The following is an 18,432-nucleotide window of genomic DNA, read 5'->3' as shown; positions in this document are numbered from 1 at the left end:
TGCTCATTAGAGGACTACCATATAAGAAATACAGAAACCCTGGGGGAGGCCGGGGAAGCTAGGGGGAAGGAGAACGGAGACAAAATTAGGATGTGGAGAAGTCCACTCAGCCTGGGCAACACTAAACTCTAGGATGTTGGCTTAACTGTCTGCCAAACAGTAAGGGTTGATTTTCCTTTCTAAATGCCAGCACTGTGCCACATGATTTACATGCGTTATCTCATGTAATCTTCACCACACCCTTACAAGGTAGGATCTAGTATTATCTTCATTTTACTGATGGGGTAACTGAGGCGGAACTTGCCCAAGGTCTCCATGATAGTAACTGACAGAGCCACAATTCAAACTCAGGAGGTTTGACCCTAGAATCTGCTCTCCCAACCAGTATCCTGCCTTAGCTCTTTATACTGGTTATATACAGTGTTTTTTTTAAAACCACAGGAAGATTAAACATATTAGCTTAAAATGATAGAGGTGAAACTTCCAGAAGGCCTGGATAAGGCCATGAAAATGATCAAAGTTGTATATGGCCTTGGGATTTTCTGACTTGAAATCAGAAACCTCATTGCTTCTAAATAAATGCAATGCTATTATAGATATAATTGAGAATTAACAGCTCAAATTCAAGTTTAATTTTGCTTAGCAACTGTACCAAAATAATAAAACTCTTTGCTATGAATAAGAAGAGAATATCTGTTCTCTAACAGTGTGCATAAACCTGCCTGTAGCACACATTTTGCAAACAATGTTAAAGAGAGACTTCTGGAGGAGAGCCACGTCTGAAACCCCACTGAAACCCCACGTTGTGCTGTAAGAAGTGGGCTGTGATCTTCCAGGGACACAGTGAAGGACCATTTTGTGCTCCTTATCTTTTCTTATTCACCATCCCCAGTCTTAATTCCATTCTCACATGAACGCTGTGGGTATTAAATGAAGCTGGGTCTACTCAATATTTCTCTTCAATCTTCTAAGAAAAATTGGTTCTGTTTTCTTTGGGCAATCTATAGGCAGTTTCTGATGCATTTCTATACCATTTTGATGATGTATTTCTCCCGTCGTTTTTCTTAGGGGACACTTTTTAAGATAAAACTTTCCAGAGTCATCTGAATTCATCAAACTATTTTAAAACTGTCGTCGTCGTTGTTGTCAAGGCTGGAGGAACCCACTGGTGATAATCTTGGTCCGTTTTCTCCAAGCCCTGGCTGCCTGCCTGCTAAGTGTTCAACCTCTGACTGAGTTTCAGTCACTTTGCAATAAAAATATTTCCAGTACTTGTCCCCACCAAACACCTGCCATGTCCGTGGCTTTTCAGTTGGCCAGGGCTGCATTCATATCTCTGGCCCAATACAGACGTGTGGCACAGTGTGTTCCTGGCCCGGGTGTATCCGTGGGTCATGCCGTTATTTCCCTTTTTCACTCACAGTAGTAACCCTTTTAAACTGCACATTTCAGTATTCTATTTGCTGAGAAAATTGAGCTTCTCTTGGACTGCTTGATTGAAAGGGCACTTTTAAGAGGATTAGTGCTGATAGACGAGAAGGTGAAAATAATTTCTTCTTTCCTTTTTTTTTTTTTTAACAGTCCCAGGTTAGCTCTTCAAATGAAGTTATGGATTGGCATAAAAATATCCAGCAAGTAGATTTTAAAAAGTAAAAAAAATATTAGTTACACCATTAGAAAAGAAACAGTGGAATCACAGTATGTTTTCTTGAGGTTCTTTTTTTTTTTTTTTCCACATGAGAACTTTGTATATGGGGAGATTTAATTAATGATTCAACCCCGTGTGGTGAATTATTTGCACTATACAGTTGACTTTAGAGTGTAACTTTTAAGTGGGAGAAAATGGACACGAAGCAATAGAGAATATATTTGTAAACTACTAAGAAAATTTCAGTGGTGAAGAATACCAACCAAAATCACATCTGGCAGAAGCATGTGTCAAGTTCACTGGCAGTTTCTGTTAGCGGGGCTCTGCCCTAGGCCTTCGCATTAGGGAGAGCCCATTTCTTGTTGGCTCTCTAAATATACAGTCCCATGTGGCTCAGCACCCAGGAGAATTAACTCACTGACACAAAAATCCTAGACTTTTACATGACTGCCTTAACAGATGGTACACACAGTTTACCTGGCAATTTTCATCAGAGAACATTTGAAAGTGTGTTTTGAGCAGGGATTCTTTTAGAAGAACTGTGGATGCTTTTGAAGATTGGCAGCGAGCCCCAGAAAAGCTGAAACTGATGGTGATGAGTGGGATTGCAAACTGGACCACCGTTTCCTCTCAAGCTCCCTTTTCTGGGCATTTCTACTTTGACTTACACAAATCAAGGGCCATACAAGAGAGGTGGGTCTCACCCCACCGGCCACTTGAACTTTGCCCTCACTGTGCTACATTTCAGCAAAGGCTCAGATTGCAAACAGGAAGAACTGTGACACTGAGCATCCCCTAGAGATGAAAGCAGTGTGGTGTTTCGACTCCTGGCCATAGGCAGAGAAGCACAGCTACCACTTAGGGTAGAGCTTTGGGGTAAGAGCAGAGAACTGCAGCTAGAAGTGCACTTTTCATCACAAACTTCCTAAGTGGTCTCACGCGGGCACTTTGCTTTTCTAAGCCTTACCTCCCTGCCGTGCCTGGCAGCCACCACCACTTTACCCAGGCTTCTGCTTCTAGTGAATCATCTGTAAATTCAATGTTGAAATTGGCTGTATTTCAGATTCCTGGATTGTAGGCCCCACCAAAATTTTAGTTTTTAGCTGTATTTTCCACAAATTAACCCTATCAGGATTGGGACTGACAGTGTATAATAGAAATGACAGATATCACCAAAGTAATTTTTGAGTAATAGTTACCATTTTCTTTTTTTCTCAGTCCATTCAACTATTCCTAAAGCCGCAATGTGGGGGCAGAAAGAGCTTGGAAGTTTTTTGTTTCCCTTATTCTATTCCGTGCTTGGCCACTTTGGCTACACAAAGCAGGGTGCTTGCCTGGTAATACTGAAGCAAATGGATGTGTGGCAGAATAAATTTTAAAATCCTAACAAATTGCACTCATGAGCAAGTCTTCGAAACGATTAGGCCAGCAGTACATTTACTTTTTCCTTTCACACACAGTTCAACATAGTTTTTAGATAAAAATGTAATTACATAGGAGAAAGTTTCTCTAGATTGGTGTTTTCCAAGAATCATTCATTTTTCTTTAGCACCTGGTCCTTGTTTTTATTAAATTTCTTGTTTTTCTTCATCACATCTTTTCTGAGGTGATTAAGTAAGAAGCAGAGCCATATTGGGTGGGTTTGCATTTCCATTTTTAATCAAAATTAGTAAAAGTCTAGCTGACCAAGTTATTTTTATCTAACAGAGTTTATCTACAATCAGATGGTGCCATTGGCTGACTACATGGTCCCAGTTTATACTGATGTTCTCAAAAGATTTACTTTCTCATTTTCTAGAGAATCTGTTGGAGATATCTTCAGGAGCCCAACATGTAATTTAGGGGAAATTAATAGGTTTAGATGTTCACTTCTTGTGAATATTTCCCTAAATGAAATAGACTAAGTTGAGAAGGGAGGTAGAATCCACGTATATTTTACCCACATGAACATCAGATACAGACTAGAACAACAGCTCTGAAATCTGGCTATCAGTATCTCCTAGGAAATTTTAAAAACACATTATTTCCACACTCACCCCATAACCCACTGAGTCACAACTATTATTGGTACGGTTGGAAGAGTATGTATTTTTTAAAATATGAAGCATTTTATTTGAAATTAGGAAAAAAAGCAGTAATACCTATAACCAGTCAAATTTTGAAACCACTATACTAGAATAAGTAGTGATAGACCTAGAATAGTTTCTGAGTGATCATACCAATAAGTGGAGGGGCTATGTTATATAATAATAGTCTTAACCTTAAATTTTTAACTAATTTGATTCTGTGAAAATTACATTATTGTATTAATGACTCCCAAATCTAAAATTTAATTTCAGTTTTACAAAACACTTCATTTGTTTAAAAAGTATTGTGTTGTGTTAAGCTGTGGCAAATAAACTCCTTTACCCTTATATTCCTTAAATGATTGATACACCAATCCATCATGAGTTTAAAATAGCCCTGGTGTGTCTACAGCATACTACCCTGAACGCACCTGATCTCGTCTAAAACAGCCTTGGTGCAATGTCGAAAATCTTAGCCTTAATTCATAAAGAAACAGAATTTCTACTTTGTACTTTCTTCACATTATTGTGTCAAAGAAACTGCTGATTTAAAAAGGAAGCAGAAAGCTGTTGTTTTTTTAAAGGCAGGTAGAAGGTTCAAAACTGGTTAGGTTTTGCTTTCCCAAACTTTTCTATATACCTATGTGGTTATCATTAACTTTCTCTGCAAACATTTTATAACCACATGTATAATATTTGTGCTCTATACCTTTATTATAGGAAAAATCCGACTTCTAATGGTTTGAAAGAAATTGTCTTCTAACAAAATCCAGTCAAGGCTAGAATTTCTTCAACTCATCTCCCTTTGTAGAGGCTCTGGTTTTCACCTATTCACTATGTTCATGCATAGGCCTCTTACTCCACGCTCAGTAATCTGTGAACCAGCTGCAAATGGCCGTGGGATGGGCACTCTATAACTCTTCTACACTGAATGTGACACAATCTAAAAAGCATTATTAGATTATCAAAGTAATACAAAGGAGACAATTGTAAGTTCAAATAGAAAACACAACAAATATTTACTGGAAAGAAAAATCAGTCCTGATATGGAGAATCTTATAAATCCTCTTATCGGATTAAGGGTGGGCAGGAGTTTCAACAGGTGAGTCTAGAGTAGGGCTGGGGAGAAGGCAAGGTGGGAATAGAGATGAAAAAGAAAATTTTTATTACAGGCCTTATGCACTTTTAATTTTTTTTGAACCATGAAAATATATGGTCAAAAGGTAAATTCAATATATTGAGAAAGAAAGAAATGTAATTCACCAAATAAAATAGAAGAGAAAAACCATATGACCATCTCAGTAGATGCAGAAATAGTCATTAATAGAATTCAGTGTCAATCATGGTTTCTCTTAATCCAAAATGAGAGAGAAAAATAGTCAAAAAACAAAACAATACAAAAAAAAAGAAAACTCGAGAAACATCATATTTAATGATGAAGCATTTGACACATTCTATTTAAAGTCAGCAACAAGACAGAGTGGTCACTGTCACCACTGCTAGTCTTTATTTTACTGTAGAGTAAACAAATAAATGTATTATGAATTGCAACAATGGAACATTATTGCCATTATGTGTAGATGTATGATTTTCTACATATACAAACCAAGAGAATCTAGAAAAATAATTTAAGTCAATAATAGAATTCATCAAAGTTGCTATATATGGGATCAATATAAGAAAATCTGTAACATTCATATGTAGTAGCAATTTTCAACCTTTTTCATCTTATGGCCCACATAAACTAGTTACTAAAATTCTGATCTAAAAAAAAAGGTATAATTTTAATAATTTCCAAAAAATAATAATAATAGTAATTACCTACCTACCTCTTTTGCTCCAAAGTGAGTTTTTAGATTAAACACTCTTTATTTGGTGCTTTTGCAGGCACAGCAGTACAAGGCCTTGTCCTACCCCATTCCTAGAGGAGCTCCGGGGGTGGGCTCAGCAGGCCACCTTCTCCCCAGCCTCCTTTCTGAAACCACTCCCTATAGGCCCCTGCCTAGTTGTGAGCCCCTCTGTATCCAAGCCCCAGGGCCAGCTGTGTGGCCTGCAAGCCCTGCTTGCCCATCTGACAGAAGAAATGAGGTTCGCATCTCCCAGCCTCAGCTTCTCGAAGGAGTACAGAGCCTGGGATGTTGAGCGCCTCCAGATGGCCTGGCCCTGGGCCAGCAGCGAGGGAGCTGGGGGGGCCAGGAGCAAGCGGAGATCCAGGAGCCAGATGGTGGGCACTGTGGCCATGGTGCGCGCCCATGCAGCCAGGCCCCAAAGTGACTTTTAAAATAGCCAGTTGATGCCGAAACCGGTTTGGCTCAGTGGATAGAGCGTCGGCCTGCGGACTGAAAGGTCCCAGGTTCGATTCCGGTCAAGGGCATGTACCTTGGTTGCGGGCATATCCCCAATAGGGGATGTGCAGGAGGCAGCTGATCAATGTTTCTCTCTCATCGATGTTTCTAGCTCTCTATCCCTCTCCCTTCCTCTCTGTAAAAAATCAATAAAATATATTTAAAAAAAAGGATTCACTTTAAAAAAATAAATAAATAAATAAAATAATAAAATAGCCAGTTGCCTATACTTGTATATAAGGATTTCTGGTACCAAGAATTAACCAATCAGATGCAAACTTATTATGAGACGTTACCAATAAGGCATAACTCTATTGCATTACCTATATATTTATGGTTCAAAACAAAGCATTCACACTAAAGGGTTATTGTGTTGGCTATTGTCATTTTTTTATTTGACAATCTAAGGGAAAAGAATTAGTGCCCTTGACTAAATAGTCATATGTTGCGTGTTTTAAAATTTTTTGCTGCACACAGGTTGAAAATTGCTGCTATAGAGCAGCAATAGCCAATCACATTTCCTAAAAAAAAAAGATCCCATTTATAAGAGCAACAAAAACTATGAGATAGTAATTTGTTTGTTTAATCAACAACTATTTATAGGGCAGGCCTACTCTATACCTAACATTCTTCTAAACAGGTCAATTAGTATGGTAGTGGGGTGAGGAGGAACTCCAATGTTAGTGATAGTGGTAGTGTATCGTGCATTTTATTCTGTTTATCACCAATAGACAATAAATCGGCACATAATCTGTTTTGTTAGAAGGTGATAAAGCTGTCAAATAAAGACAAGTAGAGAAGGTTCGGGGACTTACGGGTTCCATGCAGGGCAGGAGTCCATGTGCAGTATTGAACGAGGTCTGGGTAGGCCTCCATGAGTATGAGATTTGAGCCAAGATGAGGAAGTGAGGGGATGAGCCACTGGGCTCTCTGGAGAAAGTGCTTTCTCGGCAGACTGAAAGCCCTCAGATGGGAGTTTCCTTGCCTGGTTGGAGGAAGGGCCAGGACACCAGGGCTGGGGAGCCCAGCGAGGCAGGAGGAAGCAGGAGGAGCTGCAGGGGGAGAACCTCGGTGGGGGCAGCAGGAGGGCCATGTCAGCAGGGGCTTGTAAACACTGAAGTGTTTTATTCTGAGAGAAGTGGGAAGCTGCTGGAGTGACATGATGGTATTTAACTTTAAAATAAATAAAATAAAACCACTGACTGTCATATGAGAACACAGTGTGGGAGAGGGGTGCAGAGATGCAAGCACCATGATTTATGAAGGGGCTGTAGCAATTGGCCAGGCATGGCTGGAGGTGGCTCATCCCCCAGGGTAGTAGTGAGATCATGAGAAACAACAGGATTCCGGATTTATTTAGAAGATACAGCCCAGGTGATTTCCTGTAAAATGAAAAGGAGCCAAGACTCTTTGACCTGAGTAACTGGAAAGACTGAGTTGCCCTGAACTGAGATGAGAAAAACTAGGAGGAAGAGATTTTGAGTGGGAAGATGAGGGATTCAGTTCATGACATCCTGTCCACACTGTCTGTCTGGGAAAACTGTGCTTAAGTTCCTGAAGTCAGTATTCACCACCTGCATTCACACACACACACACACACACACACACACACACACACACACACACACACACACACATACATTCCATTAGCAAATGCTCCCATGGATCCTCCCAAATACTCCCCAAGTCTCTTTAATGAGAACAGCCAATTCAAAAGGACTATGAAAAAAAGAAACTTCAAGTTGCCTACAAGGAAAATAAGATCACAAATCTAAAATAATTAGAACAAACAAAATACCCAGCTGTTTTCAGATACATTTTAAAACATGCAGACGTGTGTGTAACAAAAACAACCAGTGGTTCCTCTTATTCCAGGAACAGAATGCAAAAGCCAGCTACCTTTTAGGGTGAGGTGATGTTGCCCCAGGATCCTAGGTAGTGTGGCAAGCCGGCACGGCCATGGCATACTCAGCCCCAGGGCACCTTATGTGCCACGCCAGCTCAGCCAGGTTCAGTAACCCTGAGAGGGGGTGGTGAAGGATTGAGAAAAGACAGACAAGAGAAAAAGCTGGGTCTGGGTAAGACGCTGCTCCCGGGTGGAGAGACAGCGCCACGGACTACAAGCCGTGTCTTCATTTTATAGCCAGATTCCACAAGGCAATGTAAGAGTGTGGTCAAGATGTTTACAACATTCTCATGGGTTTTGATCCTACTCAATTACATGCACCTGAACTCTCTCAAGCCCACATTACTCAGACACATGGGACCATGTGTTTGGACCATAGGTTCAAGCTTACAACTAACTATAGCCTTTGGCTATAATTGTGCTGGGAGGGCTCTGCCCTCCAAGCTGGGACTTGCACGTGGCCATGAGAGGACTGTGCCCTCTCATTAGTCTGAGGCTTGAACCTGTCCAAACACTGTAGCCACTCTCCACAATGTAGCAGGAATGCCTCAAGGAAATGGTTTGCAGCCCTTAACATGTTTAACCCACTCAGTTTTCAAAAGTACTGCATAGTCATAGATAAGAAGTGACTACTTTTCAAGATGGGCAGGCTTGGGTAGAAATACATCCATACCAGTGGTATCAGTGGTATCACATTAACACAACTTTCCTTTACTGTTTCTTGTGACAATTCATTTCGTTAGTCACCATGATTAATGATGTTCCCCCCATATAACTCACCCCCTGGAAGCCATATGGGAGCCAGGTCTTTGAGCATTAGCTCACCTGTGACTGCAGGCAGACGTGGACCACTTCCTAAAAATAAGCCCTTAATTTCTTTGTTGCAAACTCCTGTTTGTCTTATTGGGTCTTGATGCTTGCAAGCAAACAGACCCCCTGAGTCTGGTAATAGTTGGCAGACATTCACACATTAGTGTGAATCAGATTGTTTTCCTCCAAACAGTTGAGAACTGCAGCACTGCATCCATCTTTCATGAAGTTGTGCCCATCATTTCTCTGTTGCCTCAGAACCAGGAATCTTCCCATAGAATTTTATTGACTCTGTTGTCTTGAAGATGATCACGCAGTAGAGAGTGACTCATGACTTCCCAGCCAATCTGAAAGTCACTTATAAACAACAGCAATTTAGAACTCCAGCAAGGGCTGACACAGGGTAACATTTTGCTGCCACCTTTCATTTAGTGGAGTCATCCATTGACCCAACAAACACTAGCTGCATTGAATTTCATTTTTCCCAGACCCCTCTACTGGGTGCTGCAGGAAATCCAGAAATGAATATTCCATGGCCCCTGTCTTTGAGAAGTTCACAGCTGTGGGGGAATCAGACTTGTAGAGAAGTCTGACATGTGAATGACTGAAACGCCAGGATGGATGGCGAATATTCTTTAATTGAGCAATAAGCAATGCTCCACGAGAAAAGGAGAGAAAGGTAAGTGATCAACAGCTCCCTAGAGAAGGAATCTGTACTGATGCTGACTCTCAAGGCTGTCAACTAAGATCTGCACAGGTTTGCCCTCTACGCTAGAATGGAGACAGAGAGCTTTAGATAGATCCTCTCTGCCCAATGTACTGACCTCTGCTGAAAATAAGACAACAGGCCTCAAAATAGAGTCATTTATGCTAAGTCTCATGTCACCAAACCAAGACTAATCACAGTTTCAACCTCTCCTAGAAAGGGAATCTTAACAGGAAGCACTTGGTCAGCACCAGTGAGGCAATCTGCCAAATAGACCCTCCATCCCCTAAAACATAGTGACCATGCCATGAGCACCCTGCTTTTGCCAGTATAACTTCCTTGTTCCCACTCCCTTTTGCCTCTGTAAGTCTTTCATTTTGTATAGATCAGCAGAGCTCCTTTCTATCTATTAAGGGAAAGTTCCTGATTCATGAGTTGTTGAATAAAACCCACAAGGTATTTAATATATACTTAGTTGAATTTTGTGTATGTGTTGTTTTTTTTTAACCATTAAAAATATTATCCAAACATCCTGATTGTGGGTGCTTTGTCTTGCTTCTTGGCCAATTTCTGTTGGGCCCAATATCGAATTATATGCCAAACTCTGTTTACAATTTCTGTTTCTGCTTAGCTTTGCTGACTCACTTCCTGATACTTTGCCCCTGGTTTCACTTTGCTAGCACACTCTACTTCCATTTGAGTCCTCCTCCTTTTAGGCAACCAAAGTGTGACTTCAGGCTATTCTTGACTTTTGGCTTTATCTTTCCATGTCAACTCTAACACTATAATTTATGATTAACATTGAACAAGAAGAAAAAGAAAATAAGGAAAGAGAAATTCAATGCTGAAGGATCAGACTAAACAGAGACTCAGAGGTAAGAAAGTATGTGGTAGGCATCCTATATAATAAAGAGCTAATATGCTAATTAGACCCAACAGAAGAACAACCATCCTGACAACCTTCCGGTCGAAGCTGGGGCTGCGAGTGCAAGAGGCTGCAAGGGCTGAGCCCCTTGCACGAATTTCATGCATCAGGCCTCTAGTGGGAATAATAAGCATCCACGCTTGGAATCAGGGAGACTTACAGGTTGGGGAGCAGGCAAAGGTCAGATCAAGGTGGGATTTAAATGCTTTGAGAACAGGTGAGGAGTGTATTTTTATTTTATCCAACCCATGAAAGGCCTGTCAATCATAACATCTCGAGCTCAGAGTTTGGATATGGGGTTAGGGAAGAGGAGAAATGGCTTCTGATCAGACTGAAGATCCAGCCAGGATATGAAGGTCCAAAAAGGCTGAAATTCTATTAGACAAAAAGTAAAGGAAGGAATGTTGATTTAAACAAAGAGATAAAGCTTACCCGCCCTAGCTGGCCTGCTCACAGCTATCAGGGGTGGTTTTGTGCTTGCGTGAGCCCGGAAGGCAATGACTTTCCACAGGGTTCCAGTGAGATTTAGTGAAACCACAAAATTAGGGAGCAATCAAGCCAGCTCTAAGAACCTTAATTATGAGAGTAAGTCTGGGTGACCCCAGTGGCAGGCAATGCACCCATGATCCTCTGCTCTTTTAAACCACTTCTCTTCTTGTTTATAATTAACTTTGCTCTTCTGTTAACAAAGGTGGATATCCTAGCCACACAAAAAGAATGAGGTTTGGGAAAACTCTTGATTGGAATGTCTTTCTTTTGAGAGGATATTCTGCTTTCCATTCTCACCATTAAATCCTAACAGTGTGGGGGGAAAAAATGCCATGAGAGTTTGTAGTGGAGATGCTTGAGAGAAAAATGGCTTAGTCTCAGCTTGCCCAAAGGCAACTTTAATGACATCATAAAGAATTAATTGCAGAGCATCAGCCTGCGGACTAAAGGGTCCCAGGTTTGATTCTGGTCAAGGGCACGTACCTCGGTTGCAGGCTCCTCCTCAACCTCGTGCTGGAGGCAGCCAATCGATGTGTTTCTCTCACACTAATATTTCTCTCTGTCTTTTCCTCTCTCTTCACGCTCTCTAAAATTCAATGGAAAAATACCCTCAGGGGAGGATTAAAAAATTAATTAATTAACTAATTAATTAATTAATTAAAAAGAATTAATTGCAAAATGGAAAGACCAGAGGCTCAGAAGCCAGTTAGGCATGTGACAGGATAATTACTGTGTTATTCCTATATTGTGCTATCTGCCCTATTTCAAGAAGGCAGTCAATTTTGTTTTCTTTTTTTTAAATTCTTTATTGTTGAAAGTTTTACATTTGTCTCCCTTTTCCCCCATTGACCTCTCCCCGATCGCTCCTGCCCCTCAGCACATGCCCTCACCCCCCTATTGTCTGTGTCCATTGGCTATGCTTATATGCAGGGATACAAGTCCTTTGGTTGATCTCTTACCTTGCCCCCTCCCCTGCCTTCCCTCTGAGGTTTGACAGTCTGTTCGATGCTTCTATGTCTCTGGATCTATTTTTGTTCATCACTTTATGTTATTCATTATATTCCACAAATGAGTTTCTTTTGCCTTGGTGAAGTTTATATTAAGGTCAAAGGCAGAAGTTACTGTAAGTCATTTCCCCTCCTGTCTTTTGTAAAAGACCAAGTCAAATGAAGACATATGATAGCTGTGGTGAAGGAGAAAAAGGTAAGTGTGAGGGCCATTGAAAAACAGGGGGCCTGGCTAGCACAGGAGAGAAGGCTGGATGCAGGATGAGGTGTGTAGAGATGTATGGTCTTCTCGGAGCAGTGCCATGAGGCTTCCACGGGCTTGGCTGTGTTCCCCCTAGGGAGACTGGAATTTGGGCAGCCTGGGACCCCGAACAGGTACAAAAGCAGCAGAGCTGCTGAAGCTGCAGTATCCACACAGGCTGGCACAATGATCGTTTAAAAGGGAATCAGAGTGGACTGATGACTACAGTGCTATGGTGTTGTATGGGCCCAGGAACCCCTGCAAACCCTGGGGAAGGGGACTCCAATAACAACAGATATTGAATGTCCCACCAGTCAGAGGATGGGAGCTCAGAATAAGGCTTATGTTGAATAAAAATTAAAAAATAAAATAAAAGACAAGTGACATTTCATGCAATTATTATAGTTTATAGGCTCAGATTCATACTACCACACAACGTAAGTGTAATAGTCTCTGTTAAGGATTCTGAGAGTCCAAACTAAAGTGGTGGTCCTGGGGTGAGAAGATGAGAAGGAGGTAAAGAGGTAAGAATTGACTAAAACAGAGATGAGCAAAGTGAGGGGAGAAAAAGAATGAGGATCCTAATGCGACCCTGAAGTCTCTCTAACCTGGGTGGCTGAAGGACTGAAATGTCTAGCCAACAAGGAAAACAGGAGAAGGGTTGAAGGGGAAAAGAACTATTTCAGTTGAATTAGAAGTATCAGTAAGAAATTGATGTGTAAATCTTCAACAGGAATTTCTAAAAAGAAGACTGGAGTTGAGAAAAGATATATGACTTGGAAATTTTTTTAAATACCTAGAAATTATCAAGCTAAAAGTGATATTCCTGTCATGGGATTAGATAACTCCACGTGAAGAAATGAGATGAGAAAGGAGCCAAAGATTAGACATTCCATGCAAAACAAGAATGGGGGAAGAAATGGCATGGGAAGATTGGAAAGGAGCCATCCCAAAGATGCGAGAACTAGAGAAAGTAGTGCCTCAGAGGACAAATGCTTCAAGAGCTTCAAGTCATCAGTTATTGAGAAAGAACAGCTTCTCATAATGCAGTGAGCATTTGAGGGCGGCCAAGGAGGCAGAAAATGAAGCAATCGCAGTAGTGTCTTAGGGCTGTTGTAACGAAGCACACACGTTTGGAGGCCTGAACAACAGAAATTCTCTCTCTCACAGTCCTGGAGGCTGGAAGTTTGAAATCTGGGTGCCAACAGGATTGGTTCCTTCTGAGGCTGTGAGGGAAGGACCTGTTCCAGGCCCCTCCCCTGGCCTGACGGGTGGCCAACTGCTCCCCGTGTCTCCACACCTTCTCCCTCTATGCGGGCCTGCCTCTGTGTTCAAATTTCCCCCTTTTAAGGTGTATTTAATTAGAGTCCGCCCTAAAAACCTCATCTTAACTAATAACATCTGCAATAACTCCATTTCCAAATAAGATCATATTCTAAGATATGTGAATGTTGGGGGACACATTTCCACCCATTAAAATAGTTTTATTAAAAAGATGGATTAGTGTTTTAAGGGTTGAGTAGCAACATTTTTGTTTCCAATTTTGTGAGAGATCAAAATATAATTGAAGGAAGAAGAGGGTAACCGGAAATTGAGGTATTAAGAATGAAAAGAGGCAAAATATAGAGATAGGAAAGGAGGAATTTAGAAAAGTGGATCAAGGCTTAAATTTGGAAAAAGAGGAGAATTAAAGTAAACAGAAGATGAGTGGTAAAAAGAGGGAAAAGGGCAGAGGAGAAAAATAAGTCAAGCAATTTCATTTTGTATGACTAAAAGACTCTGAGGTTAAGTAAAGTCTGGGGAATTTTTAAAAAGCACGAAAGTTTTGGACTGGTTGTTATGGGGAAAGGAGCGGAGAATTAACAGGTGACAAAGAAAGGAATTTGTAAGGCTAACTGATAATGGATCATTTACTTTTTAAACAGATATAATTGGAAAAATTATTCTAATTGACTCATCTTCTTTCAGATGTAGGAAGAATCAGAGAAAATGGGTGATCGAGTTTCCTCACAAACAGCCTTGGCCCATGCTAAATAGGATAAGGAGGGACCAGGAAATGATGAAAGGAAAGGGAGGTGAAGAGAGCAGGTTTGGCTGGTGCCATGGAACCAAGTGCAGCCACATGGCTGAGAAGCTGAAGTGAAGGCCTTTGGAGTAAAGAACAGCAAGGAACTCTAAGGCCACAGAATGTCTCGGGGTGGACACTGACGTAGCACAGGAAGGTTGTAGGGATTTAGCTGGTGTCTATGTTAAGCCATAAGAAAGTGCCTTCTCAGGTGCCCACATCAAGTAGAGTCAGTTTCACTAGCACTATTATGATAGCAATATTACCTTGAGTTATGATAATAGTAACTATAAAGAGTCAGGCTTTGTGGGAATTTTTCTTTCAGGGCTGTCAAATAATTGGAGGAGGAGGAGAAGGAGAAGAAATAATATATACAAAGAATTAAAAATAAAGTAATGAAGAGAAAAAAATTTTCTAAGCATTTATACTTTTTAAAAAAACTTCAGGTAGTTTTTTAAAAAAATTTATCTTTAGTGTTAAAAGTATTACAGATGTCTGTCCCTTTTTTTTCCATTGACCTCCTCTTCCCCACACCTGCCCCTCCCAGACTTTCACCACAATATTGTCTGTGACCATGGGCTATGCATAAATGCATATAAGTTCCCTGGTTAATTTCTTCCCAACCACCCCACCCTCATCTTCCCTCTGAGATTTGTTATGCTTCTATGTCACTAGATCTATTTTGTTCATCAGTTTATTTTGTTCATTAGATTCCACATCTGAGTAAAATCATGTGATACTTATCTTTCTCTGACTGGCTTATTTTGCTTAGCATAATACTCTCCAGATTCCTCTATGTTGTCTCAAATGGTAAGAGATCCTTCTTTTTTTACAGCTGCATAGTATTCCATGATGTAAATGCACCATAGCCTTTTTATCCATTCATCTACTGATGGGCATTTAGGCTGTTTCCAGATCTTAGCTATTGTAAATTGCACCACTATGAGCATAGGGGTTCATATATTCTTTCTGACTGGTGTTTCAGGTTTCTTAGGATATATCTCCTAGGGCAAAGGAAACTAAGGAGAAAATAAACAAATGGGACTACATCAAAATAAAAAGCTTCTGCACAGCAAAAGAAACCATCAACAAAACAACAAGAAAGCCCACTGCATGGGAGAACATATTTGCCAATGATACATCTGATAAGAGGTTAATTTCCAAAATACATAAGAAACTCATACAACTTAACAAAAGGAAGACAATCCAATTATAAAATGGGCAAAGGCTAAAGCTCCAAAGTGGACATACAGAAGGCCAAGAGACATACAGAGGCCTTTGAAAAAATGCTCAAAGTCACTAATCATCTGAGAGCTGCAAATTAAAATGAAAATGAGGTATCACCTGTCAGAATGGCTAACATCAACACATCAACAAAGGACAAGTGCTGGCAATGATATGGAGAAAAGGGAACACTAGTACACTACTGGTAGGAATGCAGAATGGAGCAGCCACTATAGAAAGCAGTATGGTGTTCCCTCAAAAAATTAAAAATGGAACTCCCATTTGACCCAGTGACCCCACTTCTACACATTTAAACTTAAAAGCTGTTGAGGATTCCATAAGCAAAGTGACAGCAGGTAGTTTTAAACCTAGTGATCATAAAATACAATACTCTTTATTTGCTCTCTTTGAAGTATGGCAGCAACCATCTCAGGTAGAAACTGTAGTTTAACTCTAATCCTGTTGTTTGGCTTAACAATAGAAAAGTTATTTTGATTTTTCTGAATTGTATAAATCATCCCATTCGATTGAATGACTATCCCATTGATTGTTATCTTACTGGTTTTAGAAAGCACATTCTTCCAGCACAATTATCCTAAATTGTCTTAGTGGCCACAGATAATGTGTTCCAGTTGACTCAGTGGTCCCAAGACCAGGACAGCACAATTACTCTAAATTGCCTGATGGCTTTAGATAATGAATTCCTGGCAACTCAGTGGTCTCGAGACCCGAGGGCTCTAGATAATGCGGTTCTGTCAATTCAGTGATCCAGAGACCCAAAACTGTAATTTAGATAACATGCTGCTTCTGCTTCTGTAAACTGCTTTTTTGCAAACCAGGTTCCTCATTCCAAACCTTGAGATGTAATCAATACCTTTGTGATCTTTGCCTATATAAGTCTGGTTTTGCCACCATTTTATCACTATGAGATTTGGGGAATGGCCTCTCATAGTCCCGGATTGCAATAAATGTGACTCTTTAATTCGACTTCTTGAGGAGTCCTTCTGCGATTTGCTGGGTACCTTACAACATCTTAACTCATTCTCTTCTTAGATGGGCTTAAGTATTTCCGAAGGACTTTCTAAATCAAAATTTCCTGCCCTAGCCAGTTTTGCTCAGTGAATAGAGCATCAGCCTGCGGACTGAAGGGTCCCAGGTTCGATTCTGGTCAAAGGCATATGCCTGGGTTGGGGGGCTCGATCCCTAGTGTGGAGCGGGCAGGAGGAGGCAGCCAATCAATGATTCTCTCTCACCATTAATGTTTCTCTCTCTCCCTTTCTCTCTGAAATCAATAAAAATAAAGAGAAAAGTTGATCAATCAATCAAAATTTCCTTGTAAATGAAAGCATATGGTTCATTAAGCTTTACATTAACTCACAGGTTAAGGCTACAGTAGTTACCAATGTAAAATTCCCACTATTTTGTAGATTTTCCCAATGCTTGCAGACAAATTCAATACTATATATACATATTTTACCTGTTAGTAATAAAATTATTTCTAATTTATGTTCTATGAAAAAAATGACACCTGCTCTTAATTGGGAAGTTCATTAAAAAATCAGACAAGGAAAACAAATTATTCACTAAAATGAAAACAGAGGAATTGAAATGCACTAATGCAGATGTCTTTACTGTTTGGACATTTCTGCCTTTGGACACTGCAGATTCAGACCCCACTTTATTTTTAAAATTAGATAAAACATTATAAAGAAACATACTCTGCTTCATTTTATAGGAAAGAGTGGTGAGGACAAGTAGGCTGACAGCAGGCATTCTCTGGGGAGGGTCTTACCTCATGTGGCAGATTTAACAGAAATGGAGATTAACTCTATATGTAACTCTCTTGTGCCTTTCTTAAAATGAGACATTGACACTCCTGCATTGAGAAGTGGAGTCTATGTGTCACCCCTTGAACCTGGGCAGGACTTTGTAATAGGACTTTGCAACTGGTAGCTTATGCAGCTGAGGCTGGGTCATAAAAGGCAATGAGGTGTCATGCCTTCCTCACCTCTCTCTCTCTCTCTCTCTCTCTCTCTCTCTCTCTCTCTCTCTCTCACACACACACACACACACGTCCTGGGAGCCCTAAGCCAACACACACACACACACACACACACACACACACACACACACACGTCCTGGGAGCCCTAAGCCAACAGGTAAGAGTGCTGGAGAGATCACATGGAGAGAGCGGAGAGAGAGATGCCTGAGGAGGTCCAGCCATTCAAGCCCATAGACTTCGACTCTTCTAGCTGAGAACCTGCACATTACAAGTCAGAGACAAGCTTCTAGGCTCTGTCCTGACCTATAGAATCCATGAGCGTACAAGGTCATTTTATGCCACTCACTAAGTTCTGGGATAGTTTGAACCAAAGCCATAGCACCTATCAGACCCCATCTCTTTATTAAAAACCCACTAAGCACACCTTGTCCTTCTACAGGCCCCATTCCGGCAGTCAGCAGGTTTTCTTTCTATAAAGAACCAGAGAGTAGCCAGTTTAGGCTTTGCACATACCCTGCCTGAGATAATACCCAAATAAACCTGACTGTGTTCCAGTAAAACTTAATGTATGAAAACAGGCATCAGGCTGAATTTGACCTGGGGGCCTAGCTTGATGACCCCGCCCCCGCCTCCAAATCCTATCCTTAGGGTCATCAGCAATAGGTTTCATGATCATAGTAGTCCAAAGTTGGTCCTACTTTTTATAGGTTTTCCTTATAACCACTGGAGACTTGATCAGATTTACTGAAGCAATATGTTTTAAAGCAGTTTTACCATTTTTTCACATCCCTTCACTGAAGGAATTTGGAGAATGTAACAGAAGCTCAAATAGCAGAATAGTCAGCTTCCGTACACAGGTTATTATGTGCTTCAATGAGAAAAAATAGCTCAACAATGTTTATAAAGCACTTGGAAAATATTTGGATAACCCAGAAACTATTATAAGAACTCTAGATAATGCTGTGCACTCCCTGAACCACTCTAAAACACTATAAGTA

General features: G+C 40.6%; 1 protein-coding gene and 1 pseudogene across 1 annotated transcript in view; both read right to left on the bottom strand.

Annotated features, from left to right (window-relative positions):
* The window catches only part of CCDC141 (coiled-coil domain containing 141), a 172,738-nt gene that overhangs the window by 78,710 nt on the left and 75,596 nt on the right, over positions 1-18,432 (bottom strand). The window lies entirely within an intron of this gene.
* On the bottom strand, positions 5,636-5,955 carry LOC132238758 (thiosulfate:glutathione sulfurtransferase-like; annotated as a pseudogene).

Source organism: Myotis daubentonii, chromosome 7 (assembly GCF_963259705.1).
Source record: "Myotis daubentonii chromosome 7, mMyoDau2.1, whole genome shotgun sequence".
NCBI classification, from domain to species: Eukaryota; Metazoa; Chordata; class Mammalia; order Chiroptera; family Vespertilionidae; genus Myotis; species Myotis daubentonii.
Note: the sequence above shows the minus strand (reverse complement) of the source record. Positions and strands in the feature narration are given on the sequence as shown.